The sequence below is a fragment of the Styela clava genome, chromosome 9 (genome assembly GCF_964204865.1).
Source record: "Styela clava chromosome 9, kaStyClav1.hap1.2, whole genome shotgun sequence".
Classification (NCBI taxonomy): domain Eukaryota; kingdom Metazoa; phylum Chordata; class Ascidiacea; order Stolidobranchia; family Styelidae; genus Styela; species Styela clava.
Window position 1 is genome coordinate 6,763,691 of NC_135258.1, and position 25,299 is coordinate 6,788,989.

Consider the following 25,299-nt stretch of genomic DNA (forward strand, 5'->3'; position numbering starts at 1 on the left):
AGCCACATTTGAGCACTATAATATGTCACTTAATTTCACCCATTAAACAATAACTTTTGTTTCTACTTTAAATGGTCGAAAACTGGGATTCAACACACATTGAACTTGTTCACACCCATGGATAAATAGGTATAAAGTGTACCTGAAGCCATCGCGTGGCTCGTTGGACTAGGGGAAAGTAAATCAAAGCCGCATCACGAAACGGAATAATGAATTGTGCCAGTTGGAATCCGCAGCTGGATTCAACCGGCTCTTTCATGAGGCGATATAATCATTATGATATAACTTCTTCGACAAGTAATTATTGGCATGTCGTTTCTAAGTTGTGATATTTGGTATTCCGAGAAATTTGGTTTCAACGCGACCTCACACATTACAGTTGTATAATGCTTCCTAAAAACAAGAAATGCATTTCATGACATTAACAAGCAGTAGATGTGTATAAGATACAGAAAGTTGGGCTCGTCCGGGATTTGAACCCGGGACCTCTCGCACCCTAAGCGAGAATCATACCCCTAGACCAACGAACCGAGCGGAAGGATTAGTTTTACATAGGCCGTTAATGTCGTATAACTTATCTATGATATTACCCTGTAACCACTGTCTTCTATGCGTTATCAACTCATCCGTCAGTTAAAGTCGATAAAGACGCAGTATATGCTTTTCCTACCCTTGTCAACTTATCTGTCATTTAAATTCGATAACACGTACATACAAACGGTTGGCTATTGACAGATATTTCTAATAGTACCTGTTTCATAGAACCTATAAAAATTTAACGCTACCTGTTGGAGCTGTAGATGCAACCGGGTTGGTCGAGTGGTTAAGGCGTTGGACTTAAGTTCACATTGGCGAGTGTCCGCGTGGGTTCGAATCCCACACCCGGTAGTTTTGCGACAAAGAACGTCTACATTTTGGTTTCTTTGAGAATGCTCTGGTTGAAACATTGCGGTTCCTTGTCAACATTGGTAACAACCTGTGAAGAAACATGCAGATTACGTATCAATGTCTTGAAATTGAAGTAAAGTTCTGAACAACAATTATTGAACACAAATATGCCTTTTCTATTTGTTATCAACCCATCCGTCAGTTAAAGTCGATAAAGACGCAGTGCAAATCACAACTTCAAAGCAGGCGTCGAGATGAACAGCGTAGGAAAATTTTCAACGGGGAATAATTGCCCTGTTTTTCTGTCATTTGTGATAATTGGTATCCTGTTAATTATCGCTTCGGCGTGACTTGGCATATATAAGTCAGGTGCTTCTAGATTACTTTTGAAGCTGCAATCATGAACGAATTCCAGTAATTAAATAAATTGCGATTTATGCTAATAAATGAAACAGAACGGGCTCGTCCGGGATTTGAACCCGGGACCTCTCGCACCCGAAGCGAGAATCATACCCCTAGACCAACGATCCACTCTGTATCGCAGAAAAAACATAAAGACTTATCCTTTTTAAGAATCTCTGATACCACCTAATTATATTTTCTTCGCAAAATAATTAGAGCTCGATATTTGTTACGTGTGTTATCTTGTTAATTGAGGTAAAAGGTATGTGAATAAATAGTAAATAAGCCAAATTTGAGCACTATAATATGTCACTTAATTTCACCCATTAAACAATTACTTTTGTTTCTACTTTAAATGGTCGAAAACTGGGATTCAACACACATCGAACTTGTTCACACCCATGGATCAATAGGTATAAAGTGTACCTGATGCTATCGCGTGGCTCGTTGGACTAGGGGAAAGTAAATCAAAGCCGCATCACGAAACGGAATAATAAATTGTGCCAGTTAGAATCCGCAGCTTGATTCAAACCGCTCTTTCATGAGGCGATATAATCATTATGATATAACTTCTTCGACAAGTAATTATTGGCATGTCGTTTGTAAGTTGTGATATTTGGTAATCGGAGAAATTTGGTTTCAACGCGACCTCACACATTACAGTTGTATAATGCTTCCTAAAAACAAGAAATGCCTTTCATGACATTAACAAGCAGTTGATGCGTATAAATCCAGAAAGTTGGGCTCGTCCGGGATTTGAACCCGGGACCTCTCGCACCCTAAGCGAGAATCATACCCCTAGACCAACGAGCCGAGCGGAAGGGTTAGTTACACATAGGCCGTTATTGTCGTATAACTTATCTATGATATTACCCTGTAACCACTGTCTTCTATGCGTTATCAACTCATCCGTCAGTTAAAGTCGATAAAGACGCAGTATATGCTTTTTCTACCCTTGTCAACTTATCTGTCATTTAAATTCGATAACACGTACATACAAACGGTTGGCTATTGACAGATATTTCTAATAGTACCCGTTTCATAGAACCTATAAAAATTTATCGCTACCTGTTGGAGCTGTAAATGCAACCGGGTTGGCGGAGTGGTTAAGGCGTTGGACTTAAGTTCCAATGGGCGAGTGTCCGCGTGGGCTCGAACCCCACACCCGGTAGTTTTGCGACAAAGAACGTCTACATTTTGGTTTCTTTGAGAATGCTCAGGTTGAAATATTGCGGTTCCTTGTCAACAGTGGTAACAACCTGTGAAGAAACATGCAGATTACGTATCAATGTCTTGAAATTGAAGTAAAGTTCTGAACAACAATTATTGAACACAATAATGCCTTTTCTATTTGTTATCAACCCATCCGTCAGTTAAAGTCGATAAAGACGCAGTGCAAATCACAACTTCAAAGCAGGCGTCGAGATGAACAGCGTAGGAAAATTTTCAACGGGGAATAATTGCCCTGTTTTTCTGTCATTTGTGATAATTGCCAATAAATGAGACAGAACGGGCTCGTCCGGGATTTGAACCCGGGACCTCTCGCACCCAAAGCGAGAATCATACCCCTAGACCAACGAGCCACTCTGTAACGCAGAAGAAACATAAAGACTTATTCATATTGAGAATCTCTGATACCACCTAATTATATTTTCTTCGCAAAATAATTAGAGCTCGATATTTGTTACGTGTGTTATCTTGTTAATTGAGGTAAGAGGTATGTGAATAAATTGTAAATAGGCCTAATTTGAGCACTATAATATGTCACCTAATTTCACCCATTAAACAATAACTTTTGCTTCTACTTTAAATGGTCGAAAACTGGGATTCAACACACATTGAACTTGTTCACACCTATAGATCAATAGTTATAAAGTGTACCTGAAGCCATCGCGTGGCTCGTTGGTCTAGGGGAAAGGAAATCAAAGCCGCATCACGAAACGGAATAATGAATTGTGCCAGTTGGAATCCGCAGCTGGATTCAAACCGCTCTTTCATGAGGCGATATAATGTTTATGATATAACTTCTTCGACAAGTAATTATTCGCATGTCGTTTGTAAGTTGTGATATTTGGTATTCCGAGAAATAATTCTCTTTCATGAGGCGATATAATGTTTATGATATAACTTCTTCGACAAGTAATTATTCGCATGTCGTTTGTAAGTTGTGATATTTGGTATTCCGAGAAATTTGGTTTCAACGCGACCTCACACATTACTACATTTTGGTTTCTTTGAGAATGCTCTGGTTGAAACATTGCGGTTCCTTGTCAACATTGGTAACAACCTGTGAAGAAACATGCAGATTACGTATCAATGTCTTGAAATTGAAGTAAAGTTCTGAACAACAATTATTGAACACAAATATGCCTTTTCTATTTGTTATCAACCCATCCGTCATTTAAATTCGATAACTCGTACATACAAACGGTTGGCTATTGAAAGATATTTCTAATAGTACCTGTTAAGTAGAACCTATAAAAATCTAACGCTACCTGTTGGAGCTGTAAATGCAACCGGGTTGGCCGAGTGGTTAAGGCGTTGGACTTAAGTTCCAATGGGCGAGTGTCCGCGTGGGTTCGAACCCCACACCCGGTAGTTTTGCGACAAAGAACGTCTTCATTTTGGTTTCTTTGAGAATGCTTTGGTTGAAATATTGCGGTTCCTTGTCAACAGTGGTAACAACCTGTGAAGAAACATGCAGATTACGTATCAATGTCTTGAAATTGATGTAAAGTTCTGAACAACAATTATTGAACACAAATATGCCTTTTCTATTTGTTATCAACCCATCCGTCAGTTAAAGTCGATAAAGACGCAGTGCAAATCACAACTTCAAAGCAGGCTTCGAGATGAACAGCGTAGGAAAATTTTCAACGGGGAATAATTGCCCTGTTTTTCTGTCATTTGTGATAATTGGTATCCTGTTAGTTATCGCTTCGGCGTGACTTGGCATATATAAGTCAGGTGCTTCTAGATGACTTTTGAAGCTGCATTCATGAACGAATTCCAGTAATTAAATAAATTGCGATATATGCCAATAAATGAGACAGAACGGGCTCGTCCGGGATTTGAACCCGGGACCTCTCGCACCCTAAGCGAGAATCATACCCCTAGACCAACGAACCGAGCGGAAGGATTAGTTTTACATAGGCCGTTAATGTCGTATAACTTATCTATGATATTACCCTGTAACCACTGTCTTCTATGCGTTATCAACTCATCCGTCAGTTAAAGTCGATAAAGACGCAGTATATGCTTTTCCTACCCTTGTCAACTTATCTGTCATTTAAATTCGATAACACGTACATACAAACGGTTGGCTATTGACAGATATTTCTAATAGTACCTGTTTCATAGAACCTATAAAAATTTAACGCTACCTGTTGGAGCTGTAGATGCAACCGGGTTGGTCGAGTGGTTAAGGCGTTGGACTTAAGTTCACATTGGCGAGTGTCCGCGTGGGTTCGAATCCCACACCCGGTAGTTTTGCGACAAAGAACGTCTACATTTTGGTTTCTTTGAGAATGCTCTGGTTGAAACATTGCGGTTCCTTGTCAACATTGGTAACAACCTGTGAAGAAACATGCAGATTACGTATCAATGTCTTGAAATTGAAGTAAAGTTCTGAACAACAATTATTGAACACAAATATGCCTTTTCTATTTGTTATCAACCCATCCGTCAGTTAAAGTCGATAAAGACGCAGTGCAAATCACAACTTCAAAGCAGGCGTCGAGATGAACAGCGTAGGAAAATTTTCAACGGGGAATAATTGCCCTGTTTTTCTGTCATTTGTGATAATTGGTATCCTGTTAATTATCGCTTCGGCGTGACTTGGCATATATAAGTCAGGTGCTTCTAGATTACTTTTGAAGCTGCAATCATGAACGAATTCCAGTAATTAAATAAATTGCGATTTATGCTAATAAATGAAACAGAACGGGCTCGTCCGGGATTTGAACCCGGGACCTCTCGCACCCGAAGCGAGAATCATACCCCTAGACCAACGATCCACTCTGTAACGCAGAAAAAACATAAAGACTTATCCTTTTTAAGAATCTCTGATACCACCTAATTATATTTTCTTCGCAAAATAATTAGAGCTCGATATTTGTTACGTGTGTTATCTTGTTAATTGAGGTAAAAGGTATGTGAATAAATAGTAAATAAGCCAAATTTGAGCACTATAATATGTCACTTAATTTCACCCATTAAACAATTACTTTTGTTTCTACTTTAAATGGTCGAAAACTGGGATTCAACACACATCGAACTTGTTCACACCCATGGATCAATAGGTATAAAGTGTACCTGATGCTATCGCGTGGCTCGTTGGACTAGGGGAAAGTAAATCAAAGCCGCATCACGAAACGGAATAATAAATTGTGCCAGTTAGAATCCGCAGCTTGATTCAAACCGCTCTTTCATGAGGCGATATAATCATTATGATATAACTTCTTCGACAAGTAATTATTGGCATGTCGTTTGTAAGTTGTGATATTTGGTAATCGGAGAAATTTGGTTTCAACGCGACCTCACACATTACAGTTGTATAATGCTTCCTAAAAACAAGAAATGCCTTTCATGACATTAACAAGCAGTTGATGCGTATAAATCCAGAAAGTTGGGCTCGTCCGGGATTTGAACCCGGGACCTCTCGCACCCTAAGCGAGAATCATACCCCTAGACCAACGAGCCGAGCGGAAGGGTTAGTTACACATAGGCCGTTATTGTCGTATAACTTATCTATGATATTACCCTGTAACCACTGTCTTCTATGCGTTATCAACTCATCCGTCAGTTAAAGTCGATAAAGACGCAGTATATGCTTTTTCTACCCTTGTCAACTTATCTGTCATTTAAATTCGATAACACGTACATACAAACGGTTGGCTATTGACAGATATTTCTAATAGTACCCGTTTCATAGAACCTATAAAAATTTATCGCTACCTGTTGGAGCTGTAAATGCAACCGGGTTGGCGGAGTGGTTAAGGCGTTGGACTTAAGTTCCAATGGGCGAGTGTCCGCGTGGGCTCGAACCCCACACCCGGTAGTTTTGCGACAAAGAACGTCTACATTTTGGTTTCTTTGAGAATGCTCAGGTTGAAATATTGCGGTTCCTTGTCAACAGTGGTAACAACCTGTGAAGAAACATGCAGATTACGTATCAATGTCTTGAAATTGAAGTAAAGTTCTGAACAACAATTATTGAACACAAATATGCCTTTTCTATTTGTTATCAACCCATCCGTCAGTTAAAGTCGATAAAGACGCAGTGCAAATCACAACTTCAAAGCAGGCGTCGAGATGAACAGCGTAGGAAAATTTTCAACGGGGAATAATTGCCCTGTTTTTCTGTCATTTGTGATAATTGCCAATAAATGAGACAGAACGGGCTCGTCCGGGATTTGAACCCGGGACCTCTCGCACCCAAAGCGAGAATCATACCCCTAGACCAACGAGCCACTCTGTAACGCAGAAGAAACATAAAGACTTATTCATATTGAGAATCTCTGATACCACCTAATTATATTTTCTTCGCAAAATAATTAGAGCTCGATATTTGTTACGTGTGTTATCTTGTTAATTGAGGTAAGAGGTATGTGAATAAATTGTAAATAGGCCTAATTTGAGCACTATAATATGTCACTTAATTTCACCCATTAAACAATAACTTTTGCTTCTACTTTAAATGGTCGAAAACTGGGATTCAACACACATTGAACTTGTTCACACCTATAGATCAATAGTTATAAAGTGTACCTGAAGCCATCGCGTGGCTCGTTGGTCTAGGGGAAAGGAAATCAAAGCCGCATCACGAAACGGAATAATGAATTGTGCCAGTTGGAATCCGCAGCTGGATTCAAACCGCTCTTTCATGAGGCGATATAATGTTTATGATATAACTTCTTCGACAAGTAATTATTCGCATGTCGTTTGTAAGTTGTGATATTTGGTATTCCGAGAAATTTGGTTTCAACGCGACCTCACACATTACTACATTTTGGTTTCTTTGAGAATGCTCTGGTTGAAACATTGCGGTTCCTTGTCAACATTGGTAACAACCTGTGAAGAAACATGCAGATTACGTATCAATGTCTTGAAATTGAAGTAAAGTTCTGAACAACAATTATTGAACACAAATATGCCTTTTCTATTTGTTATCAACCCATCCGTCATTTAAATTCGATAACTCGTACATACAAACGGTTGGCTATTGACAGATATTTCTAATAGTACCTGTTTCATAGAACCTATAAAAATCTAACGCTACCTGTTGGAGCTGTAAATGCAACCGGGTTGGCCGAGTGGTTAAGGCGTTGGACTTAAGTTCCAATGGGCGAGTGTCCGCGTGGGTTCGAACCCCACACCCGGTAGTTTTGCGACAAAGAACGTCTTCATTTTGGTTTCTTTGAGAATGCTTTGGTTGAAATATTGCGGTTCCTTGTCAACAGTGGTAACAACCTGTGAAGAAACATGCAGATTACGTATCAATGTCTTGAAATTGATGTAAAGTTCTGAACAACAATTATTGAACACAAATATGCCTTTTCTATTTGTTATCAACCCATCCGTCAGTTAAAGTCGATAAAGACGCAGTGCAAATCACAACTTCAAAGCAGGCTTCGAGATGAACAGCGTAGGAAAATTTTCAACGGGGAATAATTGCCCTGTTTTTCTGTCATTTGTGATAATTGGTATCCTGTTAGTTATCGCTTCGGCGTGACTTGGCATATATAAGTCAGGTGCTTCTAGATGACTTTTGAAGCTGCATTCATGAACGAATTCCAGTAATTAAATAAATTGCGATATATGCCAATAAATGAGACAGAACGGGCTCGTCCGGGATTTGAAACCGGGACCTCTCGCACCCAAAGCGAGAATCATACCCCTAGACCAACGAGCCACTCTGTAACGCAGAAAAAACATAAAGACTTATTCATATTGAGAATCTCTGATACCACCTAATTATATTTTCTTCGCAAAATAATTAGAGCTCGATATTTGTTACGCGTGTTATCTTGTTAATTGAGGTAAGAGGTATGTGAATAAATTGTAAATAAGCCAAATTTGACCACTATAATATGTCACTTGATTTCACCCATTAAACAATAACTTTTGTTTCTACTTTAAATGATGGAAAACTGGGATTCAACACACATCGAACTTGTTCACACCCATGGATCAATAGGTATAAAGTGTACCTGAAGCCATCGCGTGGCTCGTTGGACTAGGGGAAAGTAAATCAAAGCCGCATCACGAAACGGAATAATGAATTGTGCCAGTTAGAATCCGCAGCTGGATTCAAACCGCTCTTTAATGAGGCGATATAATCATTATGATATAACTTCTTCTACAAGTAATTATTGGCATGTCGTTTGTAAGTTGTGATATTTGGTATTCCGAGAAATTTGGTTTCAACGCGACCTCACACATTACAGTTGTATAATGCTTCCTAAAAACAAGAAATGCCTTTTATGACATTAACAAGCAGTAGATGCGTATAAATCCAGAAAGTTGGGCTCGTCCGGGATTTGAACCCGGGACCTCTCGCACCCTAAGCGAGAATCATACCCCTAGACCAACGAGCCGAGCGGAAGGATTAGTTACACATAGGACGTTATTGTCGTATAACTTATCTATGATATTACCCTGTAACCACTGTCTTCTATGCGTTATCAACTCATCCGTCAGTTAAAGTCGATAAAGACGCAGTATATGCCTTTTCTACCCTTATCAACTTATCTGTCATTTAAATTCGATAACACGTACATACAAACGGTTGGCTATTGACAGATATTTCTAATAGTACCTGTTTCATAGAACCTATAAAAATTTAACGCTACCTGTTGGAGCTGTAAATGCAACCGGGTTGGCCGAGTGGTTAAGGCGTTGGACTTAAGTTCCAATGGGCGAGTGTTTAATTGAGGTAAAAGGTATGTGAATAAATAGTAAATAAGCCAAATTTGAGCACTATAATATGTTATTCAATTTCACCCATTAAACAATAACTTTTGTTTCTACTTTAAATGGTCGAAAACTGGGATACAACACACATTGAACTTGTTCACACCCATGGATCAATAGGTATAAAGTGTACCTGAAGCCATCGCGTGGCTCGTTGATCTAGGGGAAAGTAAATCAAAGCCGCATCACGAAACGGAATAATAAATTGTGCCAGTTAGAATCCGCAGCTTGATTCAAACCGCTCTTTCATGAGGCGATATAATCATTATGATATAACTTCTTCGACAAGTAATTATTGGCATGTCGTTTGTAAGTTGTGATATTTGGTAATCGGAGAAATTTGGTTTCAACGCGACCTCACACATTACAGTTGTATAATGCTTCCTAAAAACAAGAAATGCCTTTCATGACATTAACAAGCAGTTGATGCGTATAAATCCAGAAAGTTGGGCTCGTCCGGGATTTGAACCCGGGACCTCTCGCACCCTAAGCGAGAATCATACCCCTAGACCAACGAGCCGAGCGGAAGGGTTAGTTACACATAGGCCGTTATTGTCGTATAACTTATCTATGATATTACCCTGTAACCACTGTCTTCTATGCGTTATCAACTCATCCGTCAGTTAAAGTCGATAAAGACGCAGTATATGCTTTTTCTACCCTTGTCAACTTATCTGTCATTTAAATTCGATAACACGTACATACAAACGGTTGGCTATTGACAGATATTTCTAATAGTACCCGTTTCATAGAACCTATAAAAATTTATCGCTACCTGTTGGAGCTGTAAATGCAACCGGGTTGGCGGAGTGGTTAAGGCGTTGGACTTAAGTTCCAATGGGCGAGTGTCCGCGTGGGCTCGAACCCCACACCCGGTAGTTTTGCGACAAAGAACGTCTACATTTTGGTTTCTTTGAGAATGCTCAGGTTGAAATATTGCGGTTCCTTGTCAACAGTGGTAACAACCTGTGAAGAAACATGCAGATTACGTATCAATGTCTTGAAATTGAAGTAAAGTTCTGAACAACAATTATTGAACACAAATATGCCTTTTCTATTTGTTATCAACCCATCCGTCAGTTAAAGTCGATAAAGACGCAGTGCAAATCACAACTTCAAAGCAGGCGTCGAGATGAACAGCGTAGGAAAATTTTCAACGGGGAATAATTGCCCTGTTTTTCTGTCATTTGTGATAATTGCCAATAAATGAGACAGAACGGGCTCGTCCGGGATTTGAACCCGGGACCTCTCGCACCCAAAGCGAGAATCATACCCCTAGACCAACGAGCCACTCTGTAACGCAGAAGAAACATAAAGACTTATTCATATTGAGAATCTCTGATACCACCTAATTATATTTTCTTCGCAAAATAATTAGAGCTCGATATTTGTTACGTGTGTTATCTTGTTAATTGAGGTAAGAGGTATGTGAATAAATTGTAAATAGGCCTAATTTGAGCACTATAATATGTCACTTAATTTCACCCATTAAACAATAACTTTTGCTTCTACTTTAAATGGTCGAAAACTGGGATTCAACACACATTGAACTTGTTCACACCTATAGATCAATAGTTATAAAGTGTACCTGAAGCCATCGCGTGGCTCGTTGGTCTAGGGGAAAGGAAATCAAAGCCGCATCACGAAACGGAATAATGAATTGTGCCAGTTGGAATCCGCAGCTGGATTCAAACCGCTCTTTCATGAGGCGATATAATGTTTATGATATAACTTCTTCGACAAGTAATTATTCGCATGTCGTTTGTAAGTTGTGATATTTGGTATTCCGAGAAATTTGGTTTCAACGCGACCTCACACATTACTACATTTTGGTTTCTTTGAGAATGCTCTGGTTGAAACATTGCGGTTCCTTGTCAACATTGGTAACAACCTGTGAAGAAACATGCAGATTACGTATCAATGTCTTGAAATTGAAGTAAAGTTCTGAACAACAATTATTGAACACAAATATGCCTTTTCTATTTGTTATCAACCCATCCGTCATTTAAATTCGATAACTCGTACATACAAACGGTTGGCTATTGACAGATATTTCTAATAGTACCTGTTTCATAGAACCTATAAAAATCTAACGCTACCTGTTGGAGCTGTAAATGCAACCGGGTTGGCCGAGTGGTTAAGGCGTTGGACTTAAGTTCCAATGGGCGAGTGTCCGCGTGGGTTCGAACCCCACACCCGGTAGTTTTGCGACAAAGAACGTCTTCATTTTGGTTTCTTTGAGAATGCTTTGGTTGAAATATTGCGGTTCCTTGTCAACAGTGGTAACAACCTGTGAAGAAACATGCAGATTACGTATCAATGTCTTGAAATTGATGTAAAGTTCTGAACAACAATTATTGAACACAAATATGCCTTTTCTATTTGTTATCAACCCATCCGTCAGTTAAAGTCGATAAAGACGCAGTGCAAATCACAACTTCAAAGCAGGCTTCGAGATGAACAGCGTAGGAAAATTTTCAACGGGGAATAATTGCCCTGTTTTTCTGTCATTTGTGATAATTGGTATCCTGTTAGTTATCGCTTCGGCGTGACTTGGCATATATAAGTCAGGTGCTTCTAGATGACTTTTGAAGCTGCATTCATGAACGAATTCCAGTAATTAAATAAATTGCGATATATGCCAATAAATGAGACAGAACGGGCTCGTCCGGGATTTGAAACCGGGACCTCTCGCACCCAAAGCGAGAATCATACCCCTAGACCAACGAGCCACTCTGTAACGCAGAAAAAACATAAAGACTTATTCATATTGAGAATCTCTGATACCACCTAATTATATTTTCTTCGCAAAATAATTAGAGCTCGATATTTGTTACGCGTGTTATCTTGTTAATTGAGGTAAGAGGTATGTGAATAAATTGTAAATAAGCCAAATTTGACCACTATAATATGTCACTTGATTTCACCCATTAAACAATAACTTTTGTTTCTACTTTAAATGATGGAAAACTGGGATTCAACACACATCGAACTTGTTCACACCCATGGATCAATAGGTATAAAGTGTACCTGAAGCCATCGCGTGGCTCGTTGGACTAGGGGAAAGTAAATCAAAGCCGCATCACGAAACGGAATAATGAATTGTGCCAGTTAGAATCCGCAGCTGGATTCAAACCGCTCTTTAATGAGGCGATATAATCATTATGATATAACTTCTTCTACAAGTAATTATTGGCATGTCGTTTGTAAGTTGTGATATTTGGTATTCCGAGAAATTTGGTTTCAACGCGACCTCACACATTACAGTTGTATAATGCTTCCTAAAAACAAGAAATGCCTTTTATGACATTAACAAGCAGTAGATGCGTATAAATCCAGAAAGTTGGGCTCGTCCGGGATTTGAACCCGGGACCTCTCGCACCCTAAGCGAGAATCATACCCCTAGACCAACGAGCCGAGCGGAAGGATTAGTTACACATAGGACGTTATTGTCGTATAACTTATCTATGATATTACCCTGTAACCACTGTCTTCTATGCGTTATCAACTCATCCGTCAGTTAAAGTCGATAAAGACGCAGTATATGCCTTTTCTACCCTTATCAACTTATCTGTCATTTAAATTCGATAACACGTACATACAAACGGTTGGCTATTGACAGATATTTCTAATAGTACCTGTTTCATAGAACCTATAAAAATTTAACGCTACCTGTTGGAGCTGTAAATGCAACCGGGTTGGCCGAGTGGTTAAGGCGTTGGACTTAAGTTCCAATGGGCGAGTGTTTAATTGAGGTAAAAGGTATGTGAATAAATAGTAAATAAGCCAAATTTGAGCACTATAATATGTTATTCAATTTCACCCATTAAACAATAACTTTTGTTTCTACTTTAAATGGTCGAAAACTGGGATACAACACACATTGAACTTGTTCACACCCATGGATCAATAGGTATAAAGTGTACCTGAAGCCATCGCGTGGCTCGTTGATCTAGGGGAAAGTAAATCAAAGCCGCATCACGAAACGGAATAATGAATTGTGCTAGTTGGAATCCGCAGCTGGATTCAAACCGCTCTTTCATGAGGCGATATAATCATTATGATATAACTTCTTCGACAAGTAATTATTGGCATGTCGTTTGTAAGTTGTGATATTTGGTATTCCGAGAAATTTAGTTTCAACGCGACCTCACACAATACAGTTGTATAATGCTTCCTAAAAATAAGAAATGTCTTTCATGACATTAACAAGCAGTACATGCGTATAAATCCAGAAAGTTGGGCTCGTCCGGGATTTGAACCCGGGACCTCTCGCACCCTAAGCGAGAATCATACCCCTAGACCAACGAGCCGAGCGGAAGGATTAGTTACACATAGGCCGTTATTGTCGTATAACTTATCTATGATATTACCCTGTAACCACCGTCTTCTATGCGTTATCAACTCATCCGTCAGTTAAAGTCGATAAAGACGCAGTATATGCTTTTTCTACCCTTATCAACTTATCTGTCATTTAAATTCGATAACACGTACATACAAACGGTTGGCTATTGACAGATAATTCTAATAGTACCTGTTTCATAGAACCTATAAAAATTTATCGCTACCTGTTAGAGCTATAAATGCAACCGGGTTGGCCGAGTGGTTAAGGCGTTGGACTTAAGTTCCAATGGGCGAGTGTCCGCGTGGGTTCGAACTCCACACCCGGTAGTTTTGCGACAAAGAACGTCTACATTTTGGTTTCTTTTAGAATGCTCTGGTTGAAATATTGCGGTTCCTTGTCAACAGTGGTAATAACCTGTGAAGAAACATGCAGATTGCAGATTCAACTTATTAACTGATTACCTGTCTTGTTGGTACCAATATGTAGAGGTCAATTCTCATAAATCTCCAATGTTGCCCATCCAGTATGGAATTCCACAGGGTAGTGTATTAGGACCTCTTGGTTTCTTACTTTTTATAAACGATTTATCGAACAGCTCTAATTTCCTGACAAAATTGTTTGCCGATGATGCCTGCCTTCTCGATAGTGCGAAGGATTTGATCACACTCCAAGCCAAAGTGAACACTGGAATTAATAAAGTATATGAGTGGATGATATGCAATAAACTCACTGTAAATGTGGAAAAATCCAAAGTCATGTTATTCAGCCCTAAAAGCCGGACTAGAAATTCAAGTCTTTCAATTAAAATTAATGGTATTCCACTAGAAATCGTCCAGTCTTATAGATATCTTGGGCTTCATATTGACCATCAACTCAAATGGAACAGCCACATCACTGAAATGTACAAGAAACTCTCCAGATCAGTAGGGATTCTGGGAAAACTCAAGTATTATGTGCCGAGCCCAACTCTGCGGACTATTTACTTTGCTCTTTTTCAATCACATATCCAATACGCCTTAGCTGCATGGGGCTCCGCTACTCAAACTAGCTTGCGTAAATTAGAGATTTTACAAAATAGGGCTGTTAAAATTCTCTCCGGAGCACCAGTTCGTTCAAACATAAACACCCTATATCATAAAGCCAGGGTGCTAAAATTGTCTGACATCTATAAATTAGAAATTTCTAAGATTATGCACCAGTTCCACAACAACCAATTGCCTGCAGCTTTCGCTGATTATTTCACTGTTCTCAGTAATGTGCATGAGCATAACACACGCTCTTCGACAAAATCGAATTTTTTTGTTCCCAGATTTTCGCTAAGCAAGTCCCAAAACTTCTTGAAGTATAAGGGTGTTGTAATTTGGAATAGTATTCCCCAAATCTTACGTGACTCTTCTTATGAAACTTTCAAAACAAAATATAAAAAATTCTTGCTGTCACCTTACCAGTCTGCTGTGATTGCATCCAAATGATGTGGCCTCAGCACTCTTTCCCGCTTGCTCCGCTAGGCCTATACCTGTAATAAAAATACTTTTTTTTTTTTTTTCAATTTTTCCATGTCCTCATCTTATTGCATTCTTGCCAGTGATTTGAATTATGTAAAGTGTGCCATGCTAATTGCATGACCTGTATTTGTTCGTAACCTGCACAATATAGTAAACTACTCTTCTTATGTTTGAGATGGTTCATGAAGCTTTGTACGAATTTAACCACATTGAAATTCTAAGCCCATCTGCTCAAGATCTTGGTTAATTAGCATAACATTGTGACTTGTTTTCTCTTGCAGTCAGTAAAGCCTAAATTGTTTATCTGATTGTCATTATACTCTTATATAACATTGTAAAAGTATTACCTGATAAATAATATTTTTTTATGTACTTTTAAACTTTGCTTCATTGGTTCACTCAACTATTAGACTACGGTACTTGACTCTTCTTAGTTTTGCTGTTTCATGTCTTGTAGTCTATCTAGTTTCCCACTGTGAATGTTGATACTAGGTTACATTCGTTTTGAATGACTGTTATGGAATATCTTTCACAGTTTGATATTTCATGTCTTCTCTGATTTTATATTTCCTGTAACGTTATGTGAAGCCCTGACTCCAGCTGCCAATCACTAGATCCCATTAACAAACAGGTACCTCAATTCCTTTCTAGCATAAAGGTATGGTTTATTCGTTGGTGATCCTGTTGTCGCCCTCAGCAAACCATGGGTTCCACTGTAACCAATAACCATGCGCCATCAGAATTTGACATTTATTGCCCATTGTTAGCTAATGGGCATCACAATAGTATTGTTGTGATACAATCCACTAACGCCATCTCCATGGCTACCGAATCAGTGGTGTTCGGAGTTGTTCTTTTCTTTTGTTGAAGCCTAAGTGACTATTATAGTCACTTTGGTTGAAGCGAGCGATTGCTGGTTACAGCAGATCGTCTCGAGATATTTTATGTATTTTTTTCCTCAATTTATTTAAACTTAGTTCGTTTTTTTGTTTTTTATATTATAGTGTTAGACTTATTTTATAGGTGCCGCTGCTCGATAACCAGTATTGGTTTCTCGCGTCTCCTTCACCCTGAAATATGGCCAATTTATAATTTAATTTATTGCAATTTGTATGTTTGTGCCTATTTTAAGTATGGTGAGAAATAAACTACTGATTACTGACTGATTACTGATTACTGAAATTGATGTAAAGTTCTGAACAACAATTATTGAACACAAATATGCCTTTTCTATTTGTTATCAACCCATCCGTCAGTTAAAGTCGATAAAGACGCAGTGCAAATCACAACTTTAAAGCAGGCGTCGAGATGAACAGCGTAGGAAAATTTTCAACGGGGAATAATTGCCCTGTTTTTCTGTCATTTGTGATAATTGGTATCCTGTTAATTATCGCTTCGGCGTGACTTGGCATATATAAGTCAGGTGCTTCTAGATTACTTTTGAAGCTGCAATCATGAACGAATTCCAGTAATTAAATAAATTGCGATTTATGCCAATAAATGAAACAGAACGGGCTCGTCCGGGATTTGAACCCGGGAACTCTCGCACCCGAAGCGAGAATCATAACCCTAGACCAACGAGCCACTCTGTAACGCAGAAGAAACATAAAGACTTATCCTTATTAAGAATCTCTGATACCACCTAATTATATTTTCTTCGCAAAATAATTAGAGCTCGATATTTGTTACGCGTGTTATCTTGTTAATTGAGGTAAAAGGTATGTGAATAAATAGTAAATAAGCCAAATTTGAGCACTATAATATGTCACTTAATTTCACCCATTAATTAAACAATTACTTTAGTTTCTACTTTAAATGGTCGAAAACTGGGATTCAACACACATTGAACTTGTTCACACCCATGGATCAATAGGTATAAAGTGTACCTGAAGCCATCGCGTGGCTAGTTGGACTAGGGGAAAGTAAATCAAAGCCGCATCACGAAACAGAATAATGAATTGTGCCAGTTGGAATCCGCAGCTGGATTCAAACCGCTCTTTCATGAGGCGATATAATCATTATGATATAACTTCTTCGACTAGTAATTATTGGCATGTCGTTTGTAAGTTGTGATATTTGGTTTTCCGAGAAATTTGGTTTCAACGCGACCTCACACATTACAGTTGTATAATGCTTCCTAAAACAAGAAATGCCTTTCATGACATTAACAAGCAGTAGATGCGTATAAATCCAGAAAGTTGGGCTCGTCCGGGATTTGAACCCGGGACCTCTCGCACCCTAAGCGAGAATCATACCCCTAGACCAACGAGCCGAGCGGAAGGGTCAGTTACACATAGGCCGTTATTGTCGTATAACTTATCTATGATCTTACCCTGTAACCACTGTCTTCTATGCGTTATCAACTCATCCGTCAGTTAAAGTCGATAAAGACGCAGTATATGCTTTTTCTACCCTTATAAACTTATCTGTCATTTAAATTCGATAACACGTACATACAAACGGTTGGCTATTGACAGATATTTCTATTAGTACCTGTTTAATAGAACCTATAAAAATTTATCGCTACCTGTTGGAGCTGTAAATGCAACCGGGTTGGCCGAGTGGTTAAGGCGTTGGACTTAAGTTCCAATGGGCGAGTGTCCGCGTGGGTTCGAACCCCACACCCGGTAGTTTTGCGACAAAGAACCTCTACATTTTGGTTTCTTTGAGAATGCTCTGGTTGAAATATTGCGGTTCCTTGTCAACAGTGGTAATACCCTGTGAAGAAACATGCAGATTACGTATCAATGTCTTGAAATTGATGTAAAGTTCTGAACAACAATTATTGAACACAAATATGCCTTTTCTATTTGTTATCAACCCATCCGTCAGTTAAAGTCGATAAAGACGCAGTGCAAATCACAACTTCAAAGCAGGCGTCGAGATGAACAGCGTAGGAAAATTTTCAACGGGGGATAATTGCCCTGTTTTTCTGTCATTTGTGATAATTGGTATTCTGTTAATTATCGCTTCGGCGTGACTTGGCATATATAAGTCAGGTGCTTCTAGATTACTTTTGAAGCTGCAATCATGAACGAATTCCAGTAATTAAATAAATTGCGATTTATGCCAATAAATGAGACAGAACGGGCTCGTCCGGGATTTGAACCCGGGACCTCTCGCACCCAAAGCGAGAATCATACCCCTAGACCAACGAGCCACTCTGTAACGCAGAAGAAACATAAAGACTTATTCATATTGAGAATCCCTGATACCACCTAATTATATTTTCTTCGCAAAATAATTAGAGCTCGATATTTGTTACGTGTGTTATCTTGTAAATTGAGGTAAGAGGTATGTGAATAAATTGTAAATGAGCCAAATTTGAGCACTATAATATGTCACTTAATTTCACCCATTAAACAATAACTTTTGTTTCTACTTTAAATGGTCGAAAACTGGGATTCAACACACATCGAACTTGTTCACACCCATGGATCAATAGGTATAAAGTGTACCTGAAGCCATCGCGTGGCTCGTTGGACTAGGGGAAAGTAAATCAAAGCCGCATCACGAAACGGAATAATGAATTGTGCCAGTTGGAATCCGCAGCTTGATTCAACCGGCTATTTCATGAGGCGATATAATCATTATGATATAACTTCTTCGACAAGTAATTATTGGCATGTCGTTTCTAAGTTGTGATATTTGGTATTCCGAGAAATTTGGTTTCAACGCGACCTCACACATTACAGTTGTATAATGCTTCCTAAAAACAAGAAATGCATTTCATGACATTAACAAGCAGTAGATGTGTATAAGATACAGAAAGTTGGGCTCGTCCGGGATTTGAACCCGGGACCTCTCGCACCCTAAGCGAGAATCATACCCTAGACCAACGAACCGAGCGGAAGGATTAGTTTTACATAGGCCGTTAATGTCGTATAACTTATCTATGATATTACCCTGTAACCGCTGTCTTCTATGCGTTATCAACTCATCCGTCAGTTAAAGTCGATAAAGACGCAGTATATGCCTTTTCTACCCTTATCAACTTATCTGTCATTTAAATTCGATAACACGTACATACAAACGGTTGGCTATTGACAGATATTTCTAATAGTACCTGTTTCATAGAACCTATAAAAATTTAACGCTACCTGTTGGAGCTGTAAACGCAACCGGGTTGGTCGAGTGGTTAAGGCGTTGGAATTAAGTTCCCATGGGCGAGTGTCCCCGTGGGTTCGAACCCCACACCCGGTAGTTTTGCGACAAAGAACGTCTACATTTTGGTTTCTTTGAGAATGCTCTGGTTGAAACATTGCGGTTCCTTGTCAACATTGGTAACAACCTGTGAAGAAACATGCAGATTACGTATCAATGTCTTGAAATTGAAGTAAAGTTCTGAACAACAATTATTGAACACAAATATGCCTTTTCTATTTGTTATCAACCCATCCGTCAGTTAAAGTCGATAAAGACGCAGTGCAAATCACAACTTCAAAGCAGGCGTCGAGATGAACAGCGTAGGAAAATTTTCAACGGGGAATAATTGCCCTGTTTTTCTGTCATTTGTGATAATTGGTATCCTGTTAATTATCGCTTCGGCGTGACTTGGCATATATAGGTCAGGTGCTTCTAGATTACTTTTGAAGCTGCAATCATGAACGAATTCCAGTAATTAAATAAATTGCGATTTATGCTAATAAATGAAACAGAACGGGCTCCTCCGGGATTTGAACCCGGGACCTCTCGCACCCGAAGCGAGAATCATACCCCTAGACCAACGATCCACTCTGTAACGCAGAAAAAACATAAAGACTTATCCTTTTTAAGAATCTCTGATACCACCTAATTATATTTTCTTCGCAAAATAATTAGAGCTCGATATTTGTTACGTGTGTTATCTTGTTAATTGAGGTAAAAGGTATGTGAATAAATAGTAAATAAGCCAAATTTGAGCACTATAATATGTCACTTAATTTCACCCATTAAACAATTACTTTTGTTTCTACTTCAAATGGTCGAAAACTGGGATTCAACACACATCGAACTTGTTCACACCCATGGATCAATAGGTATAAAGTGTACCTGATGCCATCGCGTGGCTCGTTGGACTAGGGGAAAGTAAATCAAAGCCGCATCACGAAACGGAATAATAAATTGTGCCAGTTAGAATCCGCAGCTGGATTCAAACCGCTCTTTCATGAGGCGATATAATCATTATGATATAACTTCTTCGACAAGTAATTATTGGCATGTCGTTTGTAAGTTGTGATATTTGGTATTCGGAGAAATTTGGTTTCAACGCGACCTCACACATTACAGTTGTATAATGCTTCCTAAAAACAAGAAATGCCTTTCATGACATTAACAAGCAGTAGATGCGTATAAATCCAGAAAGTGGGGCTCGTCCGGGATTTGAACCCGGGACCTCTCGCACCCTAAGCGAGAATCATACCCCTAGACCAACGAGCCGAGCGGAAGAGTTAGTTACACATAGGCCGTTATTGTCGTATAACTTATCTATGATATTACCCTGTAACCACTGTCTTCTATGCGTTATCAACTCATCCGTCAGTTAAAGTCGATAAAGACGCAGTATATGCTTTTTCTACCCTTGTCAACTTATCTGTCATTTAAATTCGATAACACGTACATACAAACGGTTGGCTATTGACAGATATTTCTAATAGTACCTGTTTCTGAGAACCTATAAAAATTTAACGCTACCTGTTGGAGCTGTAAATGCAACCGGGTTGGCCGAGTGGTTAAGGCGTTGGACTTAAGTTCCAATGGGCGAGTGTCCGCGTGGGTTCGAACCCCACACCCGGTAGTTTTGCGACAAAGAACGTCTACATTTTGGTTTCTTTGAGAATGCTCTGGTTGAAATATTGCGGTTCCTTGTCAACTGTGGTAACAACCTGTGAAGAAACATGCAGCATCAATGTCTTGAAATTGAATTAAAGTTCTGAACAACAATTATTGAACACAAATATGCCTTTTCTATTTGTTATCAACCCATCCGTCAGTTAAAGTCGATAAAGACGCAGTGCAAATCACAACTTCAAAGCAGGCGTCGAGATGAACAGCGTAGGAACATTTTCAACGGGGAATAATTGCCCTGTTTTTCTGTCATTTGTGATAATTGGTATCCTGTTAATTATCGCTTCGGCGTGACTTGGCATATATAAGTCAGGTGCTTCTAGATTACTTTTGAAGCTGCAATCATGAACGAATTCCAGTAATTAAATAAATTGCGATATATGCCAATAAATGAAACAGAACGGGCTCGTCCGGGATTTGAACCCGGGGCCTCTCGCACCCGAAGCGAGAATCATACCCCTAGACCAACGAGCCACTCTGTAACGCAGAAAAAACATAAAGACTTATCCTTATTAAGAATCTCTGATACCACCTAATAATATTTTCTTCTAATTTATGTATATGCCTTTTCTATTTGTTATCAACCCATCCGTCAGTTAAAGTCGATAAAGACGCAGTGCAAATCACAACTTCAGAGCAGGCGTCGAGATGAACAGCGTAGGAAAATTTTCAACGGGGAATAATTGCCCTGTTTTTCTGTCATTTGTGATAATTGCCAATAAATGAGACAGAACGGGCTCGTCCGGGATTTGAACCCGGGACCTCTCGCACCCAAAGCGAGAATCATACCCCTAGACCAACGAGCCACTCTGTAACGCAGAAGAAACATAAAGACTTATTCATATTGAGAATCTCTGATACCACCTAATTATATTTTCTTCGCAAAATAATTAGAGCTCGATATTTGTTACGTGTGTTATCTTGTTAATTGAGGTAAGAGGTATGTGAATAAATTGTAAATAGGCCTAATTTGAGCACTATAATATGTCACTTAATTTCACCCAATAAACAATTAGTTTTGTTTATACTTTAAATGGTCGAAAACTGGGATTCAACACACATTGAACTTGTTCACACCTATGGATCAATAGGTATAAAGTGTACCTGAAGCCATCGCGTGGATCGTTGGACTAGGGGAAAGTAAATCAAAGCCGCATCACGAAACGGAATAATGAATTGTGCCAGTTGGAATCCGCAGCTGGATTCAAACCGCTCTTTCATGAGGCGATATAATCATTATGATATAACTTCTTCGACAAGTAATTATTGGCATGTCGTTTGTAAGTTGTGATATTTGGTATTCCGAGAAATTTGGTTTCAACGCGACCTCACACATTACAGTTGTATAATGCTTCCTAAAAACAAGAAATGCCTTTCATGACATTAACAAGCAGTAGAAGCGTACAAATCCAGAAAGTTGGGCTCGTCCGGGATTTGAACCCGGTACCTCTCGCACCCTAAGCGAGAATCATACCCCTAGACCAACGAGCCGAGCGGAAGGATTAGTTACACATAGGCCGTTATTGTCGTATAACTTATCTATGATATTACCCTGTAACCACTGTCTTCTATGCGTTATCAACTCATCCGTCAGTTAAAGTCGATAAAGACGCAGTATATGCCTTTTCTACCCTTATCAACTTATCTGTCATTTAAATTCGATTACACGTACATACAAACGGTTGGCTATGGACAGATATTTCTAATAGTACCTGTTGCATAGAACCTATAAAAATTCAACGCTACCTGTTGGAGCTGTAAATGCAACCGGGTTGGCCGAGTGGTTAAGGCGTTGGACTTAAGTTCCAATGGGCGAGTGTTCGCGTGGGTTCAAACCCCACACCCAGTAGTTATGCGACAAAGAACGTCTACATTTTGGTTTCTTTGAGAATGCTCTGGTTGAAATATTGCGGTTCCTTGTCAACAGTGGTGTGACTTGGCATATATAAGTCAGGTGCTTCTAGATGTCTTTTGAAACTGCAATCATGAACGAATTCCAGTAATTAAATAAATTGCGATATATGCCAATAAATGAAACAGAACGGGCTCGTCCGGGATTTGAACCCGGGACCTCTCGCACCCAAAGCGAGAATCATACCCCTAGACCAACGAGCCACTCTGTAACGCTGAAGAAACATAAAGACTTATCCTTATTAGGAATCTCTGATACCACCTAATTATATTTTCTTCGTAAAATGATTAGAGCTCGATATTTGTTACGTGTGTTATCTTGATAATTGAGGTAAAAGGTATGTGATTAAATAGTAAATAAGCCAAATTTGAGCACTATAATATGTCACTTAATTTTACCCATTAAACAATATCTTTTGTTTCTACTTTAAATGGTCGAAAACTGGGATTCAACACACATTGAACTTGTTCACACCCATGGATCGATAGGTATAAAGTGTACCTGAAGCCATCGCGTGGCTCGTTGGTCTAGGGGAAAGTAAATCAAAGCCGCATCATGAAACGGAATAATGAATTGTGCCAGTTGGAATCCGCAGCTGGATTCAAACCGCTCTCTCACGAGGCGATATAATCATTATGATATAACTTCTTCGACAAGTAATTATTGGCATGTCGTTTGTAAGTTGTGATATTTGGTATTCCGAGAAATTTGGTTTCAACGCGACCTCACACATTACAGTTGTATAATGCTTCCTAAATAACAAGAAAAGCCTTTCATGTAATTAACAAGCGGTAGATGCGTATAAATCCAGATAGTTGGGCTCGTCTGGGAATTGAACCCGGGACCTCTCGCAACCTAAGCGAGAAACATACCCCTAGACCAACGAGCCGAGCCGAGCCAATAAACAATACCTTTGTTTCTGCTTCAAATGGTCGAAAACTGGGGTTCAACACACATTGAACTTGTTCACACCCATGGATCAATAAGTATAAAGTGTACCTGAAGCCATCGCGTGGCTCGTTGGTCTAGGGGGAAGTAAATCAAAGCCGCATCACGAAACGGAATACTGAATTGTGCCAGTTGGAATCTGCAGCTGGATTCAAACCGCTCTCTCATGAGGCGATATAATCATCATGATATAACTTCTTCGACAATTAATTATTGGTATGTCGTTTGTAAGTTGTGAAATTTGGTGTTCCGAGAACGTCTACATTTTGGTTTCTTTGAAAATGCTCTGGTTGAAATATTGCGGTTCGTTATCAACATAGGTACAACCTGTGAACAAACATGCAGGTTACGTATCCATATCTTGAAATTGATGTAAAGTTCTGAACAACAATTATTGAACACATATATGCCGTTTCTATATGTTATCAACTCATCCGTCAGTTAAAGTCGATAAAGACGCAGTGCAAATCACAACTTCAAAGCAGGCGTCGAGATGAACAGCGTAGGAACAGCCGAATGAACGACTTTTTGGGGAACCGTCCGGCAGTAAATTGTCCCGGATGAGTCGTTTGGCTGTTTTTACGGCAAGTTAAGCTCGCCCATTTGATTGTGGATAGGGTGCTGACGAGATTCGACCTTTCACACCCCAAATTTCCAGAAATTTCTTGAATTCCTCTGAAGCAAACTGAGGGCCACCATCAGTACTGAGTTCTTCAGCACAGCCAAAGCGCGTTAAAAGTTGTTCGAAAACAGGAATGATGCGGTTTGTGGAAGGTGATCGGTGAAAGTGGGCAATTTCAATCCATCCACTGAATCTGTCTGTGATTGCTAAGTAATCGTTACCATTTAGATAAAATAGGTCAGCACAGATTTGTTGAAAAGGCCATTGGGGTGGAGGTGTTGGTATGATAGTTTCTTGAACTTGAGATGGTGCAATATAGGAGCAAGTGGAGCAAGAAGATTTGAAGTTGAGAATGCATTTGTTCATTCCCGGCCAGTACACACAATCTTTTGCCCTAGCGACCATATTTGTGCAGCCCTGGTGGGCACTGTGTAGTGTATGGAGCACAGATGATCTGAGCTGTCGAGGGATAACGAATCTTTTGTTATCTAAAACAATGATCTTGTTGTCGAAACAAGATAGTCTGTTACGTAGTTCCCAATAGGAGCGAACCTCCGGTGAAGTGGCACTTCTTGTGGGAGGGAATCCAGAAGAAATAGTTTCATGTAACAGCTTATGTGATTTGTCAGCTTGACAAGCGTTTTGAAGCCTATCGATAGTTATTGCCCGATCCGTAAGAGGTTCATTCTCGTTTTCAATGTAACAATTTAAGGCTTGTATTGTCTCGTGCATGAGAGACCAAGTGGTGCCGTCCTCTAGTTCAGCAGCAAAGAGGTCTTCATCAGTTGGATTAGAGGCAGAAAGTACCGGATTCCTTGAAAGCGCATCTGGCCCTCTGTGCCATTTTCCACAACAGTGGTGTATGGAGAAATCGTAT

At 39.4% G+C, this 25,299-nt stretch overlaps 38 non-coding genes across 38 annotated transcripts; 13 read left to right on the forward strand and 25 right to left on the reverse strand.

Moving 5' to 3' along the window:
• Positions 1–458: 458 nt before the first annotated feature.
• On the reverse strand, positions 459–530 carry Trnap-agg (transfer RNA proline (anticodon AGG)). Its single transcript has one exon. It is a non-coding gene; the product is annotated as a tRNA-Pro (tRNA).
• A 275-nt stretch (positions 531–805) lies between these two features.
• Positions 806–888, forward strand: Trnal-uaa (transfer RNA leucine (anticodon UAA)). The gene has a single exon. It is a non-coding gene; the product is annotated as a tRNA-Leu (tRNA).
• Positions 889–1,346: 458 nt separating this feature from the next.
• On the reverse strand, positions 1,347–1,418 carry Trnap-cgg (transfer RNA proline (anticodon CGG)). The gene has a single exon. It is a non-coding gene; the product is annotated as a tRNA-Pro (tRNA).
• A 613-nt stretch (positions 1,419–2,031) lies between these two features.
• Positions 2,032–2,103, reverse strand: Trnap-agg (transfer RNA proline (anticodon AGG)). The gene has a single exon. It is a non-coding gene; the product is annotated as a tRNA-Pro (tRNA).
• Positions 2,104–2,378: 275 nt separating this feature from the next.
• Positions 2,379–2,461, forward strand: Trnal-uaa (transfer RNA leucine (anticodon UAA)). Its single transcript has one exon. It is a non-coding gene; the product is annotated as a tRNA-Leu (tRNA).
• Positions 2,462–2,801: 340 nt separating this feature from the next.
• On the reverse strand, positions 2,802–2,873 carry Trnap-ugg (transfer RNA proline (anticodon UGG)). Its single transcript has one exon. It is a non-coding gene; the product is annotated as a tRNA-Pro (tRNA).
• A 932-nt stretch (positions 2,874–3,805) lies between these two features.
• On the forward strand, positions 3,806–3,888 carry Trnal-uaa (transfer RNA leucine (anticodon UAA)). Its single transcript has one exon. It is a non-coding gene; the product is annotated as a tRNA-Leu (tRNA).
• Positions 3,889–4,346: 458 nt separating this feature from the next.
• Trnap-agg (transfer RNA proline (anticodon AGG)) lies at positions 4,347–4,418 on the reverse strand. Its single transcript has one exon. It is a non-coding gene; the product is annotated as a tRNA-Pro (tRNA).
• A 275-nt stretch (positions 4,419–4,693) lies between these two features.
• Trnal-uaa (transfer RNA leucine (anticodon UAA)) lies at positions 4,694–4,776 on the forward strand. The gene has a single exon. It is a non-coding gene; the product is annotated as a tRNA-Leu (tRNA).
• Positions 4,777–5,234: 458 nt separating this feature from the next.
• On the reverse strand, positions 5,235–5,306 carry Trnap-cgg (transfer RNA proline (anticodon CGG)). Its single transcript has one exon. It is a non-coding gene; the product is annotated as a tRNA-Pro (tRNA).
• A 613-nt stretch (positions 5,307–5,919) lies between these two features.
• On the reverse strand, positions 5,920–5,991 carry Trnap-agg (transfer RNA proline (anticodon AGG)). Its single transcript has one exon. It is a non-coding gene; the product is annotated as a tRNA-Pro (tRNA).
• A 275-nt stretch (positions 5,992–6,266) lies between these two features.
• On the forward strand, positions 6,267–6,349 carry Trnal-uaa (transfer RNA leucine (anticodon UAA)). Its single transcript has one exon. It is a non-coding gene; the product is annotated as a tRNA-Leu (tRNA).
• A 340-nt stretch (positions 6,350–6,689) lies between these two features.
• On the reverse strand, positions 6,690–6,761 carry Trnap-ugg (transfer RNA proline (anticodon UGG)). Its single transcript has one exon. It is a non-coding gene; the product is annotated as a tRNA-Pro (tRNA).
• An 829-nt stretch (positions 6,762–7,590) lies between these two features.
• Trnal-uaa (transfer RNA leucine (anticodon UAA)) lies at positions 7,591–7,673 on the forward strand. The gene has a single exon. It is a non-coding gene; the product is annotated as a tRNA-Leu (tRNA).
• Positions 7,674–8,131: 458 nt separating this feature from the next.
• Positions 8,132–8,203, reverse strand: Trnap-ugg (transfer RNA proline (anticodon UGG)). The gene has a single exon. It is a non-coding gene; the product is annotated as a tRNA-Pro (tRNA).
• A 613-nt stretch (positions 8,204–8,816) lies between these two features.
• On the reverse strand, positions 8,817–8,888 carry Trnap-agg (transfer RNA proline (anticodon AGG)). The gene has a single exon. It is a non-coding gene; the product is annotated as a tRNA-Pro (tRNA).
• An 824-nt stretch (positions 8,889–9,712) lies between these two features.
• Trnap-agg (transfer RNA proline (anticodon AGG)) lies at positions 9,713–9,784 on the reverse strand. The gene has a single exon. It is a non-coding gene; the product is annotated as a tRNA-Pro (tRNA).
• Positions 9,785–10,059: 275 nt separating this feature from the next.
• On the forward strand, positions 10,060–10,142 carry Trnal-uaa (transfer RNA leucine (anticodon UAA)). The gene has a single exon. It is a non-coding gene; the product is annotated as a tRNA-Leu (tRNA).
• Positions 10,143–10,482: 340 nt separating this feature from the next.
• Trnap-ugg (transfer RNA proline (anticodon UGG)) lies at positions 10,483–10,554 on the reverse strand. The gene has a single exon. It is a non-coding gene; the product is annotated as a tRNA-Pro (tRNA).
• Positions 10,555–11,383: 829 nt separating this feature from the next.
• On the forward strand, positions 11,384–11,466 carry Trnal-uaa (transfer RNA leucine (anticodon UAA)). The gene has a single exon. It is a non-coding gene; the product is annotated as a tRNA-Leu (tRNA).
• Positions 11,467–11,924: 458 nt separating this feature from the next.
• On the reverse strand, positions 11,925–11,996 carry Trnap-ugg (transfer RNA proline (anticodon UGG)). Its single transcript has one exon. It is a non-coding gene; the product is annotated as a tRNA-Pro (tRNA).
• A 613-nt stretch (positions 11,997–12,609) lies between these two features.
• Trnap-agg (transfer RNA proline (anticodon AGG)) lies at positions 12,610–12,681 on the reverse strand. The gene has a single exon. It is a non-coding gene; the product is annotated as a tRNA-Pro (tRNA).
• Positions 12,682–13,505: 824 nt separating this feature from the next.
• Trnap-agg (transfer RNA proline (anticodon AGG)) lies at positions 13,506–13,577 on the reverse strand. Its single transcript has one exon. It is a non-coding gene; the product is annotated as a tRNA-Pro (tRNA).
• A 275-nt stretch (positions 13,578–13,852) lies between these two features.
• Trnal-uaa (transfer RNA leucine (anticodon UAA)) lies at positions 13,853–13,935 on the forward strand. The gene has a single exon. It is a non-coding gene; the product is annotated as a tRNA-Leu (tRNA).
• Positions 13,936–16,626: 2,691 nt separating this feature from the next.
• Trnap-cgg (transfer RNA proline (anticodon CGG)) lies at positions 16,627–16,698 on the reverse strand. Its single transcript has one exon. It is a non-coding gene; the product is annotated as a tRNA-Pro (tRNA).
• A 616-nt stretch (positions 16,699–17,314) lies between these two features.
• Positions 17,315–17,386, reverse strand: Trnap-agg (transfer RNA proline (anticodon AGG)). Its single transcript has one exon. It is a non-coding gene; the product is annotated as a tRNA-Pro (tRNA).
• A 275-nt stretch (positions 17,387–17,661) lies between these two features.
• Positions 17,662–17,744, forward strand: Trnal-uaa (transfer RNA leucine (anticodon UAA)). The gene has a single exon. It is a non-coding gene; the product is annotated as a tRNA-Leu (tRNA).
• Positions 17,745–18,202: 458 nt separating this feature from the next.
• Trnap-ugg (transfer RNA proline (anticodon UGG)) lies at positions 18,203–18,274 on the reverse strand. The gene has a single exon. It is a non-coding gene; the product is annotated as a tRNA-Pro (tRNA).
• Positions 18,275–18,888: 614 nt separating this feature from the next.
• Trnap-agg (transfer RNA proline (anticodon AGG)) lies at positions 18,889–18,959 on the reverse strand. The gene has a single exon. It is a non-coding gene; the product is annotated as a tRNA-Pro (tRNA).
• Positions 18,960–19,234: 275 nt separating this feature from the next.
• On the forward strand, positions 19,235–19,317 carry Trnal-uaa (transfer RNA leucine (anticodon UAA)). The gene has a single exon. It is a non-coding gene; the product is annotated as a tRNA-Leu (tRNA).
• Positions 19,318–19,775: 458 nt separating this feature from the next.
• Positions 19,776–19,847, reverse strand: Trnap-cgg (transfer RNA proline (anticodon CGG)). The gene has a single exon. It is a non-coding gene; the product is annotated as a tRNA-Pro (tRNA).
• Positions 19,848–20,460: 613 nt separating this feature from the next.
• Positions 20,461–20,532, reverse strand: Trnap-agg (transfer RNA proline (anticodon AGG)). Its single transcript has one exon. It is a non-coding gene; the product is annotated as a tRNA-Pro (tRNA).
• Positions 20,533–20,807: 275 nt separating this feature from the next.
• Positions 20,808–20,890, forward strand: Trnal-uaa (transfer RNA leucine (anticodon UAA)). Its single transcript has one exon. It is a non-coding gene; the product is annotated as a tRNA-Leu (tRNA).
• A 452-nt stretch (positions 20,891–21,342) lies between these two features.
• Positions 21,343–21,414, reverse strand: Trnap-cgg (transfer RNA proline (anticodon CGG)). Its single transcript has one exon. It is a non-coding gene; the product is annotated as a tRNA-Pro (tRNA).
• A 260-nt stretch (positions 21,415–21,674) lies between these two features.
• Positions 21,675–21,746, reverse strand: Trnap-ugg (transfer RNA proline (anticodon UGG)). The gene has a single exon. It is a non-coding gene; the product is annotated as a tRNA-Pro (tRNA).
• A 613-nt stretch (positions 21,747–22,359) lies between these two features.
• Trnap-agg (transfer RNA proline (anticodon AGG)) lies at positions 22,360–22,431 on the reverse strand. Its single transcript has one exon. It is a non-coding gene; the product is annotated as a tRNA-Pro (tRNA).
• Positions 22,432–22,706: 275 nt separating this feature from the next.
• Trnal-uaa (transfer RNA leucine (anticodon UAA)) lies at positions 22,707–22,789 on the forward strand. Its single transcript has one exon. It is a non-coding gene; the product is annotated as a tRNA-Leu (tRNA).
• A 194-nt stretch (positions 22,790–22,983) lies between these two features.
• Positions 22,984–23,055, reverse strand: Trnap-ugg (transfer RNA proline (anticodon UGG)). Its single transcript has one exon. It is a non-coding gene; the product is annotated as a tRNA-Pro (tRNA).
• Positions 23,056–25,299: the final 2,244 nt, after the last annotated feature.